At 36.9% G+C, this 23,275-nt stretch overlaps 1 protein-coding gene across 12 annotated transcripts in view; it reads left to right on the top strand.

The window, feature by feature from the left end:
* Nucleotides 1–23,275, top strand: part of NRXN3 (neurexin 3) — an 877,901-nt gene that overhangs the window by 718,815 nt on the left and 135,811 nt on the right. The gene's annotated exons all lie outside the window — the stretch shown is intronic.

Below are 23,275 nucleotides of genomic sequence, written 5' to 3'. Positions count from 1 at the left end.
AAACCTAATTCCTCTTTTCAGTAAGGGCCTTCAAAGTATGAACCTTAAATCTGAAAAGAGAAGTGTCACAAATTATTTGGAGTGGCAATTATTTGTACTGTTCCTTATGTAGTCTTTGTATTATTTCTGCAATAATTTCTCCAAATGCAAAAATTTCAAAAGATAAACTCCATTATCGTTTCTTCTTCATTGTGGAGAATATTATAAGAACTGCAATCATTCTTTTCAACAATTACCATCAAAAAAGTGTTAGATCACTTTCCAGTCTTTTCTAGAAACCTCTTTAATCAGATATGTTTTTTTTTCTCTCTAAAATTGTACTGGCCATTTGATCATATAAGGTAACTTCATTCATAACTTAAGGGACTTAACTTCAGGGAAGAATAGGGAGGAATAGGAAACAGTCTCATGTCCTAGAAATTTCATGCCTACTTTCACGATAAGATATCCTAATATGGCTTTAAATGTAGAAATAATTGAAGTACTTAAAACGTTGTCAGGTTTTTTGTTGTCTTTGTCTTAGGGGATAATAGAACATTTACCTGGGGGGGTCTTTTCTGGGGATTTGTCATTTTCAGCAGCTTTCATTGCCTTAGAAAGAATCTAACAGAGTTGATGCTACCTTCCCTTCATGTGAAAAAAGCTGTGTGCCACCAAAGGGATGTGGCATGATAGGGGAAGATTCTTTTAAGAACAAAAGAAGGGACTTGTGGCTTGCTGCTGAGTGCTTGTGCAGTGGAATGCAGTTTTATATACTCAGGTCTGTGGGTGCTACCGTTTATTTTAAATGGGTTATCAGTTTATTTGAAATAAATGCTAGCACTGTGAAATGCTATATTAATGATCCTAAAGGAAGTGACAGAATGGGTACTTAGCAGTTTGTGGTAGAGCAACTTTTTTCACCTCCAGCCACAGATTTTGGCCTTTTCCCATAAACCTCAAATCTGCTGCAGAATTTTCTGGAATAAGTAAGCACTGTACAACTGGGCCTATAGGAAAGCTGGGGAGGGACTTTTCACGAAGGTGTGTAGTGACAGGAGGGAAAATGATTTGAAACTGGAAAAGGGTAGATTGAGATTAGATATCAGGAAGAAATTCTTTATTGTGAGGGTGGTGAGACACTGGAACATGTTGCCCAGTGAGGTTGTGGATGCTCCCTCCCTGGCAGCATTCAAGGCCAGGCTGGATGGGGCTTTGAGCAACCTGGTCTAGAGAGAGGTGTTCCTGCCTATAGCAGGGGCTGGAACTTGATGATCTTAAAGGTCCCTTTCAATCCAAACCATTCTATGATTCTATACTGTGTGAATGTTGCAGAGTTGTGCTGCTTCTATCATAGTCTTGTATGTTCTCAGATTTACATTTGAGGAAACTTCTACCTTCTTCCAAATCCAAAAATTTTACATTTGTAAAGAAAAACAAAACTGCCCTAGATTAAGTAATTTTCTTCAGTGTGTAACATCTGCACTGCTTAAAGTTGAGTGTTTTAGAGAATTGGTAGCATGAAGATGAAGCATGCAGGTTTCCTCATGTATGTTCTCTAGTGTTTTTTAGTCTAGTTTTCTTTCTGCTTAACCTTTCCTTCTTTCCAGAATCCTTGTAGCTCTGAAATAGATGGATGTGTTAAACAATCAACTTTTCAGAAACAAATGAACAAACGCTAAAAAGGCAGTGGATCTGTACTGGTCAAAAGACAAGGGAGGATATAGAGGGTTGTAGAAGAATGGATTCATAATTTATAATTTAATAGGAATACTATCTATTGATTTAGAGATTTTGGAGAAGAGCAGTCTCAGCTCATAATGCAGACAATACTGTGGGTTAAAATTAGAATGCAATCAAATTTTTGCCAAATTTAGTAAGTGAGATTACAGATCTGAATTGTACAAAATTGTGATAGCAGTTGAAGGCTTTTCAGATAAGTTGTAAGTTTACCAGTTGCTTTGCTTACTTAACAGTTTGTCCCAAAAGCATTACAAAAAAAAAAAAAAAAAAAAAGATGCACACACACTCCCACTCTCTTTCTATCCACTGTAAAATCAAACATATTATTTGCAAAACCAGGACTTCTTTTCAACTGAGCAGTGTCTTTTGCTGTTGTATTTAGGGCTCACCAAAGTAGACCAGCAATTATACACATCACTAGTGACGATGCAGTGTTTGGATACTTCCTTCAGTGTAGCTAACAGAAAAACTGTTCACCTAGGTGATCAGACTGGAAGTAGTACCTCATTCTGAGTAAACTGAGAAAAACAATTTAAATCTTTTTTTCCCATGTCAATTGTCAATAAATCATTTCTATCTTTAAGAAACCAGACTAGACATTTTATAATGGCTTTTGAGGGAAAGAGAGGGGTTGTCAATGGCAAAATTATCCAAAAAGGAAATGATGATTCATGCTGCCTCTTGGAGGCAGGGAAACAGCCAGAAGACAGCATCCTGTCTTTACATCAGTCTTTAAACCATGTGGGCTCCAGCATCTGTCCTTACACCTTGCTGTCTTCAACTTGCTGTCCCTCACAATAAAAAGGCTCTAGTGGCAGTATGTTTGCAGTTTCTGGATTTATCAGTCAATGCCCATGTGTTAAAATCCAAAAGATATTAATCAGAGCTGAGAACCTGTAGGCTGAAAGAGGCTCTACAGTAAGGAAAATCAATTGTTGGAAGATATTTATAGAGCAATCACCTTTGCCTAGGGGAAATTTTGAAGAAAGTTGTTGAGTGCTCCTCCTGAGGTTGGCTCAGGGCTAGATCTAGTCAGTGAATAAATTTTGCTTGGACCATGACAACAGACCAGTTTTGCTTTCAGACTGCTGTGAGTCTTTTTTATTTATTTATTTTTAATGCAGAGTGCAGCTGCAACTTGCCCTGAGCAAACAGAGTTTGTAGCTAAGAGGCAGATCCACCTTGGCTTGAAAAACTCATGATCAGATTATTGTGCTCAATAAGAAGAAATAGTTAAGTGTCCATGAGCTGTGATTTTCAAACCAGCTCAAAGGGGACAGTAAGAACTAGGTTGGGATACATAAATATTTTTTTTTTTTTTTCCCCAATGCATTTTATCCACTAATAAGAAAAAATTCTAAGTTCTGAAAGAATTTATGGTTACTGTCTATTCACCATTAGTTCACGTCCCTGGAGGACAAAATGTTAGATTGATTCAAGGGAAGGCTTACTGATATCTTAACTACAAGCTTTTGTATGAAATAGGGAGAATTATGTGATTCAACCCCAGCTGGAAGTACTGTACTCTTTACCCATGGGACTGTAGTCTTCCAGGTACTGTAATGTCAGTCTTAGAGTAAAACAAAGTCTGAGGTTATGACTATTCAGGGCTGTTAAGTATCCCAAAGAATATTTTCTAAGAGGTGCCATTGTGAACATCTAGGCCAAATTCTTCCTCCTGAATTTGCATTCTGTTCTTCTTAACTTTCCCTCTGATGTTTCATTGGCTGTGAGGTACTTAATTTTAATTCCTAATACTGCACTGCTATAATTGCTGTTTTTTTCTGCATTGCTCAGAACACTCATTAAGGAGAAAAAAAAATGCCTCTAAAAACCAAACCACTGAAGCGCAAATGACAAAACTCAAATGCTCATCCTAATCTGAAGCCAATTATAGCATCTTCAGATCAATATTTTGGACAAACTGTGAGCAGTAGCTGTGTTTTGGACTGGCAGCCACTTAACTGATGATAGAGTAGTTGTGGTACCTCATCATATCAAGTAGCCTGCCTGTGTGTAACACGTACCTATTTGTAAGGGTGATTGCTTATGAACTCATGTGCAGGAAGGCTAGAAATACCTGCTTTGCTTACTTAGCCTGATGATCAAAAGCTCAAGAAAATTACTTGAAATTCCTTATCTGCAGAGATGCTGTGTCCTCTAATTTGCAGTCTAGATTTGCAATCCCAAGGAGGATTGTAGAAGTCCGTATTCCGTGAAATTTATTAATGCCTCAGGTTGAACCCAGCAGAAGTTGACCCTAGATTTCATGAACACCTCTGGATCCTCTTAACTATATCCCACTTTTTCTCTAATTTTCATCAGAAGAAGGGAGTATTATACCAACATACCACAAAGCAACAGTTTGACACAGTTCTGTCTTTCTTTAAAAGTGCAGTTCCCTAATTCATGAGACTGCATAATTGTATATTTGCTTATGAATAATACACTGTGTGGGTTTTTGTTCCCAGTTCTCCACCTCCTTTTTCATTCTGTTTTGAATGCATGCTGTAATTAAGCCCCCTCCCAAAGGGGCATCACAACACACCACAACAAACTGTGAGAAATCCTAGTGTCTTGCATACACCCTGTTCCCTCCCACACCTCAGCTCAGAGAATTTAAAGAGCCCTCATTAATTAACACTGAACCTAACAGGGAATGCATGAATCACAGCACCTGTGGTTAGGGACAGAAATTTAATTAGAAGCACATATTAGGAAGGTTAGTTTTGAAGTTTCAGACTGCAAGAGATAGGATGTTAGCTGTAAGTATGTTTCCATTCACAAGTGAGAGAGGGATTAGGTGTCTAATGGTGCAGTTTTCAAAGTCAGGAAAAGATAAAGCTTATCAAAAATTATCTTGCCCTTTCAAAGTCACTTCTATGAAGATTTTGCCAAAATGATTCATGAGAGATTTATGATTGTTATTTGGAATTTGATGTTGGCTGCATTGAAATCTATTGAGAGCATGGTACATGGAAAATCAGGATATGAAAACATGATCATATGAAAATAGTCCAGTAATAATGCTACACAATTTCATTATCTTTTTCTCTTAGTTTTTTGAGTATAACAAGATTGGTTAATGCTGTAATGCCTGTTTATGGAGGGTGGAGCTAATGAACAATAAATTCAAAGATTTTGAATCTTGAGAACATGTAACTGATGCCACTTCAGGTAAATAAACAATGTCATTGGATAACAAAGGATGGCAGGAGTTGGGATATTGGGAGATCACAAAATTCACAGTATGGCTGAGGCTGGTTAGGGACCTCTGTATCCATCTGGTCCAGCTCCTTCTTGAGCAAGGACACCCACAGAAGGGTGCCTAGGCCTTAGTCCAAGTGGCTTTTAAGGATCTCCAAGGAGGAGACTCCTCAGCCTCTCTGGACAGCTTGTGTCAGTGTTCCATTGCACTGTGTGACAAAGTGCTTCCTGATGTTTAGACAGAGCCTCCTGTGTTCCATTACCTCTTCTACTGGCACTGAACACCACTGAAAAGAGCTTGGCATCATCATCTATGCATCCTCCCTCCTGGCATTTAAATACACTGTGAGATCTTATCTTTCATTGAAAGTAGTAAGCCAAAGACTTACTGAATTATAACGTGTTTTGGTACAGAGTCCAAGGATGAAAACAATGGGACAGAGCTGTAGAAAGCAAAATAATTTTGTTGTAATTTGAGATTCAAATTACTTCTCTGAGCTGTCTGAGATCTTACACTTTTAGCCTACTGTTTTCAGGGTTCTGTTTCTAGCAAGTAAAGAAGAATGACAGTTTCATTGAGCAGATCATGCCATCAAGATAAAAAGGTACTCTGAAATTGTTGCTGTAGTATAGAAGGATTTGGGTAACTAACGTTGAGTAGATGTCTGGTTTTCAATGACTAAAGTAGAGAAGTGCTATCTTTCCATGCGAAGAAGTCCTGGTGTAGTAGTGAATAGCTGGTTGTTCAGTGTGACATACTACTGATACTTGTACATACTACTACTATGTTCCATTCTTTTGTATATCTCTTCTGCGCAGCATTGAAGGATATGTGCAACTGTAGATGTTGTGTGCCTGTCGGTAATTTTCAATCCTAATGGTAGTTTATTTCATTTGTGTTCATATGAGCAATTCCTAAATCATCCTTGTCCAACATGCAACACATGGGCCATGTGCAACTCTGAGCAGCTAGTAGTGCAGCCCCATAAGATCGTAAATGTTTAAGATTATTACATGATTTAAGCAAGGTCAAATATCCCACTAATTTTATGTTTTTGTTGCCTTTTTTTTATTAAAAATATAAGAAAAATCAAAGATGTTGTGTTAACTATATACAGTAACTATATTATATATTCTATATGGAACCCGAGACAATTCTTCTTCACTCACTGTAACTCTGACAAGTCAAAACATTGGATATGCCCTGTCCTAGATCAGATACAGATGCATTGTGTATCAGGGAGGCTTAGAATGGAGCACTAATCTGAATTGTTAGGAAATCAAGAGCACTGAGTATTGTATTTGCTTAGCATATGTGTTAGATTATGCTGTAACTAATTTCTGTAATTCTTAGGTAAAATAAGTAAACTTTAAACTTTAAACTTATGCTTGATGTTGCTACTTGCTTTTGAGAAACTATATTGTTCCATCTCATTTCAGTAACAGTGCAGCACATCTGTCCGGATAAATTAGTGATTCGTACTTAAATATTGTGGATATGATATTTAGAATTCACAGTGTAAGATTCTGATACTTGCCATATTTCCCATAGAGTATTTACTCCTACATATAGTGAGAACTTTTTTTGTTGGTGGTGGTTTTTTGATGTTTTCTGGGACCATATAAGGAAATGGATGACTTATTATCCATATTAATAGTCTCTTTGAAAGTAGGTTGTATTTTCATTTGACAGCAACCTCCACAGTTTAATAATCTTGTCATCAGTCAGATGTCATCTCCATACTTACAGAATGTTCACATTACTCACAGCTACCCTTCTCAAAAATGTAATGAGAGAAATTCTGCTTAATTCAAAAATTCACACTTGGTTAAAACTATGGCGAATCTATAATCTGTTCTAAAACATAGGTGACATAAAAGTGCAAAATGACCATGGAGTGGTTGTCAGCTGTGCCTTGTCAAAGATAAATATTTGAGGCAGTGGTTTGAAAACAAAATGAGCTCCTGAAATGAATAGATACATTCTAAGAAATATGATCATTAAAATCTGTCTCAGTACTCATCTGATATCTGTAGATTCTAGCTCTGTGAATTGAGTTTGTTTAACAAGGTAGCTACCTAGGTTTAACAAGGTTTTGGAAACATGTATATGTCAAACAATTTTTGGTTCTTATTAGCACTGTCTTCAACTGTATTTCTCCCTCACAACTACGTTTTTCTCTTTATTTTTATATGAAATGCTAACTCTGACTCTCCTACAGCAAGTCTTGATGGTAATTAAATATATATATGGGCCTCATTTTAAATTGTGTTTAAAATATGAGGTACCAAATTTGGTTTTGGCTGCAATACTATTTCATCCAACAAGGTAGGGTAACTTGGAAAGGAGCTAAAGAAAGGACAATTCCAGATGCTGTACCTACTTGAAGCTACCAGAACCCTGAAGCTACCACTTGAATTTATTAAAACTGGATATTTAAAACCTTTGTCTTGGTTTCAGAGTTGACAAAACAAATAGGGCTTTAAAATGGCATTAAGTTGCAACATCTTGTTGAAGATGATCCATTTAAGACAGATGGTCGAACTGACATTCTAACTGTGCTTATGTTCTTTCAATACCTGTGCATGTTTTTGCAGCAGAAGGCGTGCTCTCTCTGATTCCTTAGCCCAGTTCAGACAGAGCTGTAATCACTTGGCACTTGAAATTGAAACCTCTACTTCCCATTATGGCATCTTCCCAGTATTTTCTAGAGAGAACTGACTTTCATGGTAGCAAATAAGTTCCCAAGCCCAGAACTGCTTCAACACTTGTTATTGGAAATTCCATCCATGTCTTCATTTAACTCGTAGCTACTCTGCTATGTCTGATTTCAGAATGCTGTGTGTTGATTTTGTGACTGTATGTTTATAGAACAGGAAGGTTCATTAAACAGTAACAATAATACTAGAGATTGTACTGTATTATGGACTTTGCTGAAGCTCCGGTATGTTATTCCACAACACTGTGGAATGTCACACTACGTTATTCTGTTTCCTTCAAAGAACTTAGAACAAAAAAGCATAAAATTTCCTACCATCTCTGTTGATGGGTGGTTTAATCAATCTCTTTTCTACTTCTTTCTTCTTGAGACTTTGTCTCAGTCTGTATTTCCTTGTCTCTTCCACCAGTATCCTTTCTTTTTCTGATCTGCTGCTAATAAAGCCATGTTTGAAGAGAAACTAAGCATTGCCTGTCTTACATCCCATTGTGTTTCTTGCTTGAATTATATATTACTTCCTTTATCCTGCAACTACTGTGCTATCACTGACTGCAGCAGGGGCACTTTTTTTTAATGGTCTCTTCTTGTTTTGCCATAGAATAAACTATTACTGTAAGCATTATCAGTATCATTAGAGTTGATATTATCACCTTATTTCAAGGGAGCTCTAGGGAGATGGTCAAAAGCTTCAAAGGAGCTTGAGAAGCCTATGCCATGCGTTTTCAATCCTGAGCTTTCCTTCTTTTCTATTATCTCCATTTATTGGGTATGCTAGATATTGTGCACTTACAAAGAATGATAGAGGAAAGTCCTTTTTTATTAACTATAGTGCTTTCCTCTGTTCATATTGCTTTGCCTTTAAAATGCATCCAGGAACAGGATGCTTTTTTTTTTTTTTTTTTTTTTTGTATGAGGTTTGGATTCATTTATGGATTAGACACTAAAAGAGAGAGGACAAAAATACACACTGAAAAAAGGATTCCACTGAAGTCTGTCCTGTTTTGTTTCCTGTTTTGTATCCCTTTCTCTCTGAAAACCATTACTGGTGAGGTGCTTTATTTTCTTCCATCTGGGTGGGTGGGGAAATTGGATGCCTGTTTTTGTTCTGATGCTAATAGCTTTTTATGCTGCACCCAAGCGACTATCCAGATCACTGTGTGCATATGACAGAAGATGCCATTTGGCAAGCACTGCCAAACTCCTTTACTTTTTTCTCTTTCTGTTTTGTAGCATTTCAAAAAAAGACCAGTTGTATGACACTGGCAAACACACTGGAAGTCTGTCTCTCCATTTTAGGACATGTTTGTGTGATTTGCCAGGAGTGCAAACAAATCCCCCTGTCCTGTTACCTGTACAGATACAATCACTCAGAAAATAGTAAACAGTGCAGGCAACGAGGAAAAGATTTTTTTTCTTTAAAGAGAGGGGGTGAAAAAGAATAAATATCTTATTGAATGAGGCTGCACACATTCTGGTCTCTTTCATCAAGCTGACATAATGGGGCATAGCAAGTGTTAACCTACAAGACACACCAGAGAATTTGGGGGTATATGTCATTCTGTTTTTCAAGTGTCCTTCCAGCTATTGATTTTGAATACCAAATGTACTTTCTTCAGACTTGGAGACTTTAGATGATGTGATGCAAACCAAGATAAGTTACCAATATCTACAAGGATTGGCTCATGTCCTAGGTGGTGACTTTCTTAAGAGTATTTATTCTAAAAGTGTTATTTTTTGAATGTATGAGACCCAGTAAAGGTCAAGGCCTTTAATGTCATTTGCACTTGTCTTTCACTCTTAAACATCAAGATGTACTTATAAGAGATAATAGAATTATAGAATGCTTACATTGGAAGAGACTTTAAAGATCATTTAGTTCCAACACCTCTGCCATGTGCAAGGATGCTACACATTAAAGCAAGCTGCCCGGGGCCATATCCAACCTTGAATGCCTCCAGGGACGGGGCATCCACAGCTTCCCTGGGCAGCTTGTGCCAGTGCCTCACCACCCTCTGAGTAAAAAATCTCCTAACTTCTGATGGATATCTCCTGTTTTAGCTTAAAACCATTTCCCCTTGTCCTACTGTTATCAGATTGTGTAAAAAGTCAGTTCCCTTCCTGCTTGTAAGCTCGCCTCAAGAACTGGAAGGCTACAGTGAGGTCTCTCTGGAACCTTCTCCAAGCTAAATGAGCCCAGTCTTTCTTCATAAGAGAGATACTCCAGCCCTCTGATCATCTTTGTGGCCTTTCCCTGGATCCACTCCAAGAGATGAGCACATTTCCCCAAACTGTTTACATTTATCCTGTATTGAATGCTCAGTAATTCTGTTCTACTATTGACAAAGACAGTGGGAATATATGTTGACTCACAAACTTCTTGTTCAGGCCATGGTATTGTAATAGCACTGACCATCATATGTTTGGGGCAGTAATGCTGAAAATAAAAGGTTGGGAGTCTGCTTTCCTGGCATGAGAACTTCTAGAATGAATCAGTGGTAAAAACTGTGCTTATATGATATCAAAACTTTTGGCTTGCGAAATGTGTGGAACCTATATGTGGGAGATATTACATCCCTGCTCAGGGAACAGATTAGGATGAATGAACAGCGGGTAACCATGCTGCTGGCAGAGATACTGAGAACATTCCTTGGATTAGTCATATTGTTGTGGGAGAATAATACAGAAACAGCTGGCAAGTTGTCAGGTTGATCTTAAGGAGTAAATGTGAAATGTCTTCTGGTACATTAATAATGAGTTATTTATATGAAGCTGTGGAGGCAAGGGAAGAAAAGACAGGGTGGTAGTGCCTATCTTCTCCTTTTGATATAGAGATATGTCAAACATCCTATTTCTTTTTTACTCCACTTAACTCATTCGCAATCATACTTAATTCCAATCCTATTTCTTCATGTCATCATTTCTCCAGGTCATCACATATTTTTGAGTTTAAACCATGCAAAAGGTGCGTTCTTCTGACCAGAATGTAGATTGGTAGATGACTTCCAAAACATGGTCATTCTAAACAGATCTGAGTTTTATATCCAATATATCACTGAATACAGAAATAAAATGAGGGACACTTAGGCTGCTTACTAATCCTCTCCCCCTTGCCATTATTTGATCTCTTAGGTTATTAATAAGAATCTGAAAATGACTATTGCTCTGAAGAAAAGGCAATTTCTAACTCATTTTTTCCTCTGTATGTTGAAGTCATTCCTGATTGTTACATGTTGCTCTTATTTCTATCCCAGTCGGGGGCAGATAGACATTGATCCTGTTCCAGTAACTTTTAAGATACATTACAATTGCATAACTGCAAATGCTTGTACAATGGCAAGGCAAGAAAAAAGCTGTGAGTTCTTTTGACTATCTCTTCTACCGTTGTTCTGAGAAGCCTCATATCTGCTTAAACTAGATGACATCCTGAAGTGAGTTTGCTGCCCTGTTTGTGTGGAGTTCTTTTTTTTTTTTTTTTTTTTTGCTATTGCTGTTTTTGTCTCTTTGTTTTGATGATTGTTTTTAGTTTTTGTTGTTGTTGTTTATCTACTTGAGTTTTTTAGTCAAACTGTGTCAGTAGGGAGCTCCATGAGTTGGAGGAGTCATTTTTTGTAGTCCCCTTTTCTCAGATGTTTTCATGCTTCTTATCTTTTATATGCTTATCCAAGACTTATGCTGGGAAAAATTCAGAATATCCTTTGTTCCTCCTACACCATCCATTCCTCTGACAGATCACATTCTCTACTTCACAAGTTGTTACAAAACACTTAGTGCAATGTGAATACTGTCTCTATTGTTTGTATCACCCACAAAGCCAAGCAGGCTTGTATTTTGCCTCACTGTGAATGGTATCCCCTGAGAAATAAACACATTTTCCCCGTGCTTTGAGCATCTTACCAACACTGATGTAAGCCTGTGCACGGCTGTGGTTGATTTGATGTGAATCATCCACCCATCAGAGATGTGTCACAATCTGGAAAATCTAAGGATCGAATCTGAGCAATGACTCCTTTGAAATGAAATGCAAAATGAAAGATGATTGAATATGTACCTTGTCTGTGTACACCTTGACAGAGCACTATCAGAAGCAAAACTGGATTGCCTTGTAATATCATGGGCATGATTATTTTTCTTCAGAATAGCAGTTCACCTAGCCAAAATCAATCTGGACATGTTGCAGTTTCCAGAGTAGATGTTGTTACAGCCTCCTCACATGTGGACATACCTGTGGACATATTTTCCCTAGTTTGACTCTTTTATTTTTTAATCCCAGGTCAACTTGTTCAGTGTCTGCCAAATTAAAAAAAAAAACTTGCTTATGTCAACAATAGGAGACAACAGAGAAGAGTTTTCAGAAACAAAACAAAAACAAACTACCCTATCCAGAATAAATCCAAGAGTATTTTCAGGATTTCTGCTTGAGTTTTTCCCTCATTTAGGATTTTTATATCCCACGTTTAGGCTTTGACAGGTTGAGAAATGTGCATGGGGCCTTTTTCCTTGGTGCTTCCAGTTAATTTGGAACTCAGCAGCAGATATGGATTATTAGTTATGTTCAGAATGCATTTCTTTGCATCTGTCCACAGTTAATTCGATTTGCCATTGTGTAGACCATTTTCATAGGGCTCCTACTAAGAAATAACTTAAATAATTATATGCCAGCTGTGGATTTGTTTTTCTTATTTATCTCCTTTTCCACAGTACTGACAATTATGTGAGACAGGGCTTCTTAAACAGAACTTCTCTATTGTTTTATTTGCCATACTGAGAAACAAAACCAACAATTTTAGTTCTTTCTGTTCACAGTCTTTTTTTATCAGTTTCTAATTTTTACAGAACTTTTTTTCCTATTATTATTTCCTATATAGTGTCTTTCGATGGAGTGCTTTCTAAAAAAGCCTTTTGAAATTCCAGCTGATACTTGTTTTCTGTTATGTGGTGTTTTGCTGTGTCTTTGTAAATGCAAAAATCCTGGCACATTTGATTACTTATAGAATGAATATTGGTTTTATATTTTCATATTTTAATAATGTGTGACAGATTATTCTGTTGCTTTGCCTGGCAATGAGGCAAGGTAAGCAAATCTCTTATTCTTAGGAGGACATCCTGGAGGAAAAAAAAAAAACAAGGGGAGGTGGGAAGAAAAGGTTGTATATGTTACCTTCCAGTATTGTAATGTCTGTACTTTGAAAGATAACTTATGAAAAATTGCATGATTTTCTAGTAAATCAACTTTGCTTTTAAAAATTACATAGAAAAGTAACTTTTTTTAGGACAACCACCATTTTATTATATTCTGAGAATTATCTGTCTGTACAGTTTCTTCAGCTTTCATTAACTGTCACAGCTCTTCACAACTGTTTATGTGGTAAGCTGCATGCTGCTCCCATTAGATGGTAGGACATGATTACTCTTGTTGCATGAATAAGGAAAATCCAGGCCTGGTAACATGCCTCTTCTACCTTTTGTATTCCATACAGCGTCTTTATTTGAATTGTAGTTCTATTTTCTTTTCAAGTTAGAATTTTCAGCAAGAAACCAAGTGGGGAAGTTCATGTGGTGAGATACGGACTGAGAGTCTCCAGAACCTAAGTTGATTGCATTCACAGGGTAAGGAGTGCATGCTCATCAGCAGTTACAATGGAATACTTGAGTAGCCACTCGAAAAAGAATTAGGGCTCTTCTGACAGTACTTTGAAGACTTTAGGGCTAAAACGGAGCTTCTTTTCTATCTCATCCTTGTGATGTCCAAAATCTTGCAGTTCTAAAAGAGAAGCTCCCTTTGATTGATAGAAACACAGGAGTGGAATAAATGGAAACTGAATTAAGAGAGGATGCAACACCAAATGTCAAGTATCCACTGTGGGGAAGTTGCATGAGAAGTTCAAGATTCAGACCATGATGTGAACTGCTTTGTGCTCAGTATTGTATTCTGCACTATTGAACCGTGGGCTTTGTTCTGATATAACTATTCCATCAGGAGAGGGAAAATCTAAATCAGTGAAAGGCTTTGACTTCTGTCCTTAACTTTCATGCAAATAGGAGGTGAAACACCAGTAGCATTACACATTGTTTCTTTCTGGCCACTGAAGTTCATGTCTTTGAGCCCTGAAGTTTATTTGCCTAGTAAAATAACAGAACTATAGCATACACCTGGATCTGAAAAATTGATGAATGTAAAGTAGAAACATCACATGAGAATATACCACACTAAATCCTGTAAAAGCATCAAGGAAGCTGGAAGCGATGGGGTGCCATAGAAGGTGCAAAAAACTGGGAGTGAAAATGTGTGGCAAAGACACTTCTGCTAAACTTTACAGGTGACAAGTGTCACAACTTCTATTACTATGAAAAATGCTCTGAATGGGCATATGAGATTTTTTTTTGTTGTTTATTTTACATCCTTTTCAACTGAAAAAGACCTTGTTTGTGAGACCTGCTACGTTTATCAGAGGCAGCAGCAGTACATGGATAAAGACAGACAGGATAATGATTGATCTCTGAAATGGTTCATTTTGTTAACCAAATTACAGGTTGTGCTGTGGACAGAGGCAGCTGGCAAGCAGTGTTACCCAAGCACCAAGCCTGACAGAAAGTGAAAAGTGTACTTGCCTTTCATTAGTGCATACGGTATCATTATCGCCATTGCCATCGTGACAAATGTGATGATTATATGTGTCCCCTGAGAACAGCTGCAGCTGGAATAGGTGGACTGAGCAGGGAAACAAGCTACCCTGCTATCAGGAGCTGTTCAGCCCACAAACACATTTGTGAACATTTCAGTAAGAGGTCAGAATTTTTTGTTTTAAGTTTGCAGTCGTTTAGAATTCTCCCATTCTGGGATCTCTGAGCAGTCTATAACTTTAATAAAAATACCATTGTTCTCATTTCAAAGACAAAGAAATTGGGGCAAAAATGCTATTATGCTTCCTGCAAGCCACATAACTTGCATAAGGAGTAGGATTAAGATCTTCTGACATGCAGCTCTGCAATTAATTTATTCGTTTATTAATTCATTTCACAAAATCAGATGATTTGAAGTTTTGCAGTTATTGGAGTAAATGGTCTTCCAGCTGTTCCCCCCTCTACCTACTCAGTAGAAGGCAGTGATGTGCAGAGTGTTTTCAGGAGTGGATTCAATGAGAATGTTCCTTTAAGATGTAATAAATCCTGTGAGCAAGAATGATGTGCAAAATGAGAGCATGAGGAAAGCTTTTCACATACTTTTAGCATTTTTCTGTAATAGTTATGAAGGACAAAGAATCTTCAGTGCATTGTGGTTGGGATGGATGACCCTAATTATGAAAAAAATAAATAGGTTGAATTCTTACTATTTATGTAATTATTACCCAAATCAGGGAGGAAGGCTTATATGAAGTGCCCTTATATCCAGAGCACTAATTTTTAATGTGCAAAAATTATCAACCCATTCCAGAAGGTAATTTCTAGGCCAGTAACTTTTACCAAGGAAAGCCAACACAAAAACAAGAAGCATAACTATGTTTGGACTTTTGCAAAAGTGTTTCATCTTATAAACTGGAGCGGGAGGGAGGGTTTGCATTCTTATTTTCTCAAGAAGACAATTGCATCCCTAACTGTTTTATCTTTATGAATATTAATTCCTTAACATCCAACAGAAAAGGAGATCGCAGAAGACATCTGCCTCTACAAAAAAAAAAAAGGAAAGAAAAGGCTTTCCTGCATTTATTAAAAGTAGTGTCTCTATTGTGTGGAGACCAGGGAATCAGGTAGGTTAGTGTGGCTGTCAGATGAGTGCTGGTAGATCAGCTATTGGAAGCATTTGGAGTTGTGGCTGAACAATTTGGAGACGGGTTTCTGTGCTCAGGACTTGATTAGCACCATGATCCTCAACCCATAAATACTGTGGTGACAGCTCAGGACACCTGAAATGTCCCCTCTTTCTTGCTGCTTTGCTAATGTGTTTCCATATCTCTCTTTTACCAGTTAACAATAAAATTAATGAAGTGAAAAACAATACTCATCCTCAGAGCTTAGCCATTACCTTAATTAAAAAGAAAATACTTAACGTGACGTTGTTAAGGTCAGCAGGCTTACATGTAACCAACTGTAACTTTGAAATACCACTTAAGATGGTATTTAATTCAGTGCTCATGAAAGTTGCTGATTTAACAGTCCAGGAAATGGCTCTGATCATGAGTACTGTGCCTTTAGTAGCATGAGTCATTGCATCTATTTTCTTTTTGAGCCATCTCAGATACTTGGCGGAGGCACTGATCTGCACTAGCAGTAGTATTTTGGTACATGATGTTGGTGCTTCTGTGGATCGACCTCCTCTGTTATTTCCTTCATTTTTTCCTTTTGATAGCCCTATGAGAAGAAGGAATTCAGATCATTGTTCCAGCTCTAGTGTACAAGACAAAAAGCACTATGATAGTCTATAACTTACTCACTGTAAAGCCCTGAAAATAACATATACAAATGGAACTGCAGAATGTTCTTCCCAAAGTTGATTGTCACAGCAAGAAAAGTATACATCTGCACTCATCTGTAGTCAAAGCAGGGAAATGTTCTGATGTGTTAGTGGTCAGGACTGATGCTGTGGTTTACATTAGTTCTAGAAAATGACTAATCTGGGTGCACAAGTGCTGTTTGAATTGGACAGAAAATAGTTCATCTTTTTGACAATGAAGAGTGGAAATCTTTGATTTGTGCTCCGTTAGCAAATGTGGCAGGGTTAAGTGCAGGTTCCATTTGTGTGTCAATACAGTGATAGAAAGGTGGCTTTTGCAAATAAGCCACAGGTAAATCTCAGAAAATAATGCAGTGTACCCAGTGTTCAACTGTTAATAGTGTTAAGACTCAAAGAATCAATTTGAAGCAATAGTTTTTAAGCCAAATTGTTTCCAGATAAACATCACTATTGAGGAGATAGTGCCTGGATTAAAAAATGCTCTTCCTTTCTAGTTAGCAGTTGAAATCAATCCATACAGGTACAAAAAGATCACAGTTCTTTTGTAGCTGTTTTGTAGTCTACAGTAAATGAATTAAGAGTCTCAGCCCAGTTGATAATGGTTGTAACACTGCAAGTCTTCAAAAAATAGTGTTTTTATTTTGCACTGTAATGCAGTATGGAACTCCTTAAATCTAATTGAGTATGCAGAAAAATGGGAGATGCTTTCATAGGAGATACTTGGCACAGTTCCCTCTCTATCACTTTGATCCAGATCAAGACACAGCTGCTGGCTTTTTGATTCCTTCATCATTTTTTTCTTTTCTTTCTTAAGTACAGTCATTGCCATTAACCTTTCTCACAAAAACAATAAAGCCTCTTTCAAGCTTATTCCCATTTCAAATTTTTCTCCTTGTGAAGCGTTTACTAGAAAAGAAGGCAAGGCATTCATGTTTTCTTTTCTTGAAACCACCTACTCAGTTTCACAAAGAAAGGAAGAAATGCATTCCTTAAGGCTGAGAAGTTACGTGTATCCAATACCACCTTGAAGCAGAGCTGTTAACCACTAGCTGTGATACTGAATCATTATATTACAGGGACAGCTTTGAGCGTTTAACATTCTACGTTAAAAAAAAATAACCCCCAAATAACCCAAGATGAAGTCACTTGAAAGAAGGAAGTATATCATGGCAAAAGTGAATTGGCAAATACATTTTTTAAAGCACTGAAAAGCTGTAAGATCTGAATAACATTACTTGAAAAAAAATTTTTAAGATACTTTTTTTTTTCCTGTTCCACTGCTGTAGTAATTAGCAGATTAAAATGTTGAGTCCTAGCAGAAAACTGTATAAGCCTGCTGATTTGACTAAACCTATGAAGAATTAATAACACATTTGGAGTATGACCAGGATCTTTCTTACAGGTACACTATTTGCACTTCCAATTGTTTTGAACAAAGCTCCAGAATAGAACATACTCAACAACTTTCCCTTGCCGCTGCTTAGCACGTGCTTCAAGGTCAACAAGAGTCTTTATTAGAAGGACAGTAACGTTATCTCTTCTGATAGTAGTTCTTCTTATTGGACTTTTGAGATAACACTGCCCTAAGTTTGGCAGGGAGATTAAGGGAGGCTAACATCCTTAGAAGTAGCCATGAGGGCTCGGAGTAAATACGCGACACTGCAAAAGGTTTTATTGGTATGTCCTATTTTAGGATAATAGTAGAAGCCATTATACCAGTTAAGGAGGCTTCTTGCTCTGCTGCTAATTCCAGATGAGAAACTCACATCCTTCATTGTAAAGAAAAGATATAAATAAATAAAATTAATGTTCATTTTGGACATTTGCTTAGAGTTTTAATATATTCCACTGAAATTTATTTTTGTTTCTGCTCTAGAAAATTGTATTTAGGTGAAGTATCTTAATTTTACAAATATTTCTGTTTTGTCTCATTTTGTCATCTTTTCCTCTTCTTTATCTTCTTTGAATGAAGAGAAAGGATAGAAAATAGAGACAAAATGAAAGGCATATTGGTCTTGCTTCTATTTCTTTATGTGAAAACCAAACAAAATAAAACAGGGTGTTTTATTTTACTTGTTTTCTTTGAAATCTTTGGTATTTATCTTACAAAAAACAAAAACAAACAAACAAACAAAAACCCTGAAATGCTGAACTAGCTGTTGTGCTCCCTGAAGTCTTCTGACAGTTCATTAATGGTTTCTTCAAGTGCTGGGACAGTCTTCTGCTAGTGTGTGAGATCTGATGGTGAGATGCTGCATAAACCATTCTGAAACTTTAAGGGCCCTGCCTTAGGAATTTGCTATGCTTTCAGTCTGTCATTTATATCCATCTGTTTATGGGACTGTAATTAGGTTAACTTGTGTTCCAGTGTGAGGAAAGAACATTACAATATCATGATACAGAGCCACAGCCTGCTTGTTTTATCCAGCCCTGAAGCTACAATATTGGTTACTCCTGCATGCAGGCTGATGTTATTTGTATTGCTTAGAGCTTCTTTCACTTATGTCGTGTAATGCATTCTTGTCTGGTACCTGAGTATAACTGATGTGTGGTAGTTCTGCATAGACTTATTCATATTACTACCCAAAAAACCGATATCCATTTTCTGAAGTAAAATCTTCAATGATTTTACACTGTAATGAGGTACAAACCAATTTATGGATAATGATGTTTATTCAGAGGAGCAGTGAGATTCCACAGAGACAAACAGGAATATTACAAAAAGCAGGCACAGCCTATTTTGTTGTATTTTTCTACTCTGTTTCTTCTGCACCAAGAGGAAAACTAGAATACAAGATAGTTATAAACACATGGAATCCATGCCAGCTTTCCTTATTTTCTTTTTCCGTTGCACACCCATATCTCTATGTATACTGCCTCCTTTGTTTTGCTGGTACAGCTTCCCTTATACTGCAGCCTGATAAGGCTGTGTCATTAGCATTGCACACTGATTTGCAGAGTGCACATTGATTTGCAGAATAATATATTTTGGATACTGATGTTTATTGTCTTTAGATGGTGTTTTTTTTGTTTTTTGTTTTTGTCTCTTAAAGCTCTAGGATTCAAATGCCTATATTTCTGGGGTTTTTTTTTGTTTGTTTGTTTGTTTTTGTTTGATTGTTTTTAATTTGGCATTGTTAATATTTCTAGTGTATTCTAGTATTTCTAGTATTCTAGTATTTCTAGTATTCTAGTATTTCTAGTTAATATTTCTAGACTGATAGTTGCACTTTAAGAAAGTTTTTGAAGACTGTAGGTGTATCAGAGACATTGAAAGGATCTGGATTCTGACTTTTTACACTAGCACCATAAGCAAACCCCATCTGTAAGGTTGAGAAAATGAGTCATTTTTAATGATCTATTTGATATTAGCTTTTGAACAGGAGAGTCAATGAAATCCAGCCTCTTATCATCTGATGTAAACATTCAGAAATTGTATCACATAGAGTCTAGTCAAAACAGAAAATTTTCTCAGACTCCAGAGAAGCCTCATCCTGTTTTACAGTGTAGTTTAGGTGTTTTTACATGAAAAGGAATAAAGTAGTCAAAAAGAAAAAAAAAAAAAAGAAAAAGAAGGAGGGGAGGGGGAATCTTCTGGGAGGAGAAATAACCCAAACTGGTATGTTCATTCAAGAGGAAGGATTGTACAGGATCAGTGTTAAAACCCTTCAGGAGAAGAAGAAATGTCATTAAACAATTACTATTTAGAAACTTAGGTTGCAGCTTGTGTCAAAAATTAAGCTTTTGGCCTTAATGAGAGCAGTGGCAGGACAACTCTGTGACATAGAGGGCGTACTCTGATCCTTTAAATCCTAGGATGCTATATTCCTATATATCTTTACTGTTGAAATTGAAACAGGAATCTTAGCCAAGGGACAACTGGTAGTTACCACTACATTATACTCCTGTATATCACACCTACCCTCAAACCGACTTCGGTTTTGGGTAAATGGCCATTTTCTAAAGCATAAATGGCCCAAATTGCCATTTTCTAAAGCATTTGATTATTTCAGTTGTAGTAAGGCTTTCAAGGAAGAGCAGTATTCATCGTATTTCATGAGACTTCCACACAGACAGTCTGCCTCAGTGACTGCTGCTTGGATGCAGTGAATGTGTTGACTTTAGACCTTATCAGTTAAACCTTCCTCGTTCACTTTTTCCTGAAGGCAGAAATAAAAGGTAAGCAGTAGGAATGGAGGTGAAATCCTAGGTAAGGTAGAGAGGTGAAGAAACTTGTAAGATGGTCAACAGTTCAGTCTGTCACATTTGTTTTCATATCCACCATGCTGCTTTGGTTTTACTTCCTTTTATCAATAGTCTTCTCTATTCACCTTCCATGTCCAAACTCCCATGCCATATGCTGCCAATACTATCCTCCATCTGTGTGAAGAACAGCCACAGACAACAGCTGTAATACTGGCCAGAGACATCCATCACCCTTATCTCTCCTTCAGTTTGTATTCCACATAATCAGCATGTTACAATTTAATCGACTCTTCCAGTCAGCTCATTGGGTAGGTAGTTTGTGTGGGAAGAAGAAATGACTGTGGGCTCACTCCCCGGCTTCTCATTGTAAAAAGAGACTAAAATAAGGGACATCTTCTATTTCCCCAAGCTAAATGGCTTCTCTTTAAAATTTGATTTCTAAAGGCTATGGTATTTTGTGCTGAGCGTACAGTATCGAGACAAATCTTATTCTTCAAATCTGGGTCCTCTGTACAACTTTCTCCTGAATGTCAGGGTTTGTCCTATTAATTTCAGTAGCACGCTGACAAAATAGTGAATGAAGAGAACAACTGTTCTCCTGCTTGAGTAATATTTACTGAGTGTGGCCAAATCACAGAGTGTCAGAAAAAGGCAAGAAAATTTCTACTTCCAGTATGCAAGTACAAACACTATGTTCTAAATTATAGTAGTCCTGTAGCTATAATTCTGTCAGCTGTTTTAGTTCTCTTATAAAATCTCTGTCCTAATTGCATGATAGATAATTATGATCTGCTCCTATCCAGCTTACTACAAAGTCATTTGTGATCTTTGTGTCTAGGTCTCAATTACTTTGTGCTCTCTCACATCTACCGAGTACTGCTGCCCCGAAGGAATCTCTGAGATTCCTTTTCTGTTTTTATTTCAGATATGAAGTATCTTATTCTTGCAACATGAAATATAGGGAAACAGCTCTGTTCACAGAAGCAGGCTTTCCATCCGTGAGTGATAGCTTTCAGTACTGATCTCACATCCCATGCCCTGACACTTTTTTACCGCAGTGTTCTTAATGGTAACTACAAAAATTTATGAATAAGATATCTGGGAAGGTAGTCCTTTGTCTTTTCTTGTGGGCCTAAAGAAACATAACTTCTTTCTGCAGAAAATGATGTGATCAACTGATTGGTCATACATTGAAGTAAACTGAATCAGGAAGTGGAGCCTTGTGCCTAATTTGCTTGTGTTTCTTTCCCACCTATTTATGTGTAGGATAATCTAGAGAACTCTCATCACCTAAGGGCAGCTGTATTTGCAGCAGGGTTGGGCTCTCAGCACAGTTCTAAGGAAGCAATTTCTTTTACTTTATTGACTATTCTGACATCTTATGATATTTTTTTTCCTAAAAGGTGAAGAAGAAAAAATACATGAAAAAGATATAGAAGCTGACATTAATCTGTTTTCTACTCTCTCCGCATCTACTTAAAAAAAAAAATGGTCCTGGAAATGCATCAACTTTACATAGAACATTCTTTAGTCAAGTTTGAATTTGACATCGGGAGTTCTTATTTAACCATTGAAGTATAAACTTGGCAAGGCTGTGTGGCTGATACCTCCTTGCCAAGCAGCTTTACAGTAAGTGAATTCCATAACAAAAATTATACAAATAAGCTTGCCAAGTTATAGCTTTTTCCCAGAGGTTTGTCTTGATTTTGATTCAGTAAAATTCACGTGGGTTTTTTTTTTTTTTTTTTCCTATTGGAAAATTCACTCTCTGTGTAATATACTGTTTCCACCTAGGTTCAGGAACAACTATTGACCTTTGGTGAAGATTAACATAAAATAAGGCCCTGTATATGGAGAAGTCAAGTGCTCCTTCTAGGGCAGATTGAAGGGCCTAGAAATGAGCACCACAGAATTCTGGACACAGACATTCCACAAGAGTGTATCATGGAAAAACACTGAGCTAGAAATAAAGGGTACCAAGAAAAATGGGAGTGCTCTGTATGAGTAAATTTAGTAACATATCCTATGAATATAGAAAATCGGAATGTTTGAAATATTCTGGGGTAAATAAAGTAATATAGTATAATAAAGTAAAACCAATGTAAATGGTAGGTTACTGACCTAAGAATTAAAAGGCTTTTTAATTATTTTTTTCTGTTCTTGTCACTTCTCTTTCCTGTGAAATTTTGGCACACTAGTTTATTTTGTCTCTGTTTTCTAGTGTGCAAATTGGAGGTTGTACTGGTGGTCTCCTTTGTGACATGTGTTCAGAAGCAGTTTATCTGCTCTTTTACCATTTCTGTCCAATATTGCAGTGTTCCTTACCAAGTAGTTCTGTGTCATAGTAAGTTAATAAAATTAGTAGATGATTGTTTTGGGAATTTTCATAAGAAATTCTAGTGTAGGTTTCCTATACTGTAGTGTTCACACACTGTTCATGCATAATATTATCTCTTTTCTACTCCTATGCAAAAATTTTAAGAAACCAATTCAGGATTGGAAAAGCTTTCAGCTGGAGTCCAGCCACATTGCACTGTCTTTAAAAAAATTTTGTGGTTTAAAAAAAGTAAGCTTTGAAAAGCTAGAAATAACCTTTTAGAAAGTCCAGGCACTGTTTGTGTTTACATTTACCCTTATTTTCTTCATTATCTTTTCTGATTGGAGAGGCCTATTGAACCTTAACTCATATGCCTCATTTGTCTAGTAAAGAAGATTTACTGCTGTGTTTACAATATGCTGTTGATTTTATATATAGCTCATGAAATCTGTTATGTTCATTTTAAAAGAAAAATACAGCGTAGACCCTGGATGCATTAAACTTTATCAGACTTCTGTTCCTAAACACTCTGAAAAGGCATAATACAGTGATATTATAGCGCTTTGTAATAAGATATCTTTAAACATGCATTTTTTTAACTCTTTGAAACCCTACAATACTCTTAATGACTGAGGTTAAAATAGAATCTACAAG

The sequence above is a fragment of the Cyrtonyx montezumae genome, unplaced genomic scaffold (assembly GCF_038088225.1).
Source record: "Cyrtonyx montezumae isolate F1298 unplaced genomic scaffold, pur_monq_1.0 scaffold_10, whole genome shotgun sequence".
NCBI lineage: Eukaryota > Metazoa > Chordata > Aves > Galliformes > Odontophoridae > Cyrtonyx > Cyrtonyx montezumae.
The sequence above is the reverse complement of the archived record's forward strand: the minus strand, read 5'-3'. Positions and strand labels throughout refer to the sequence as shown.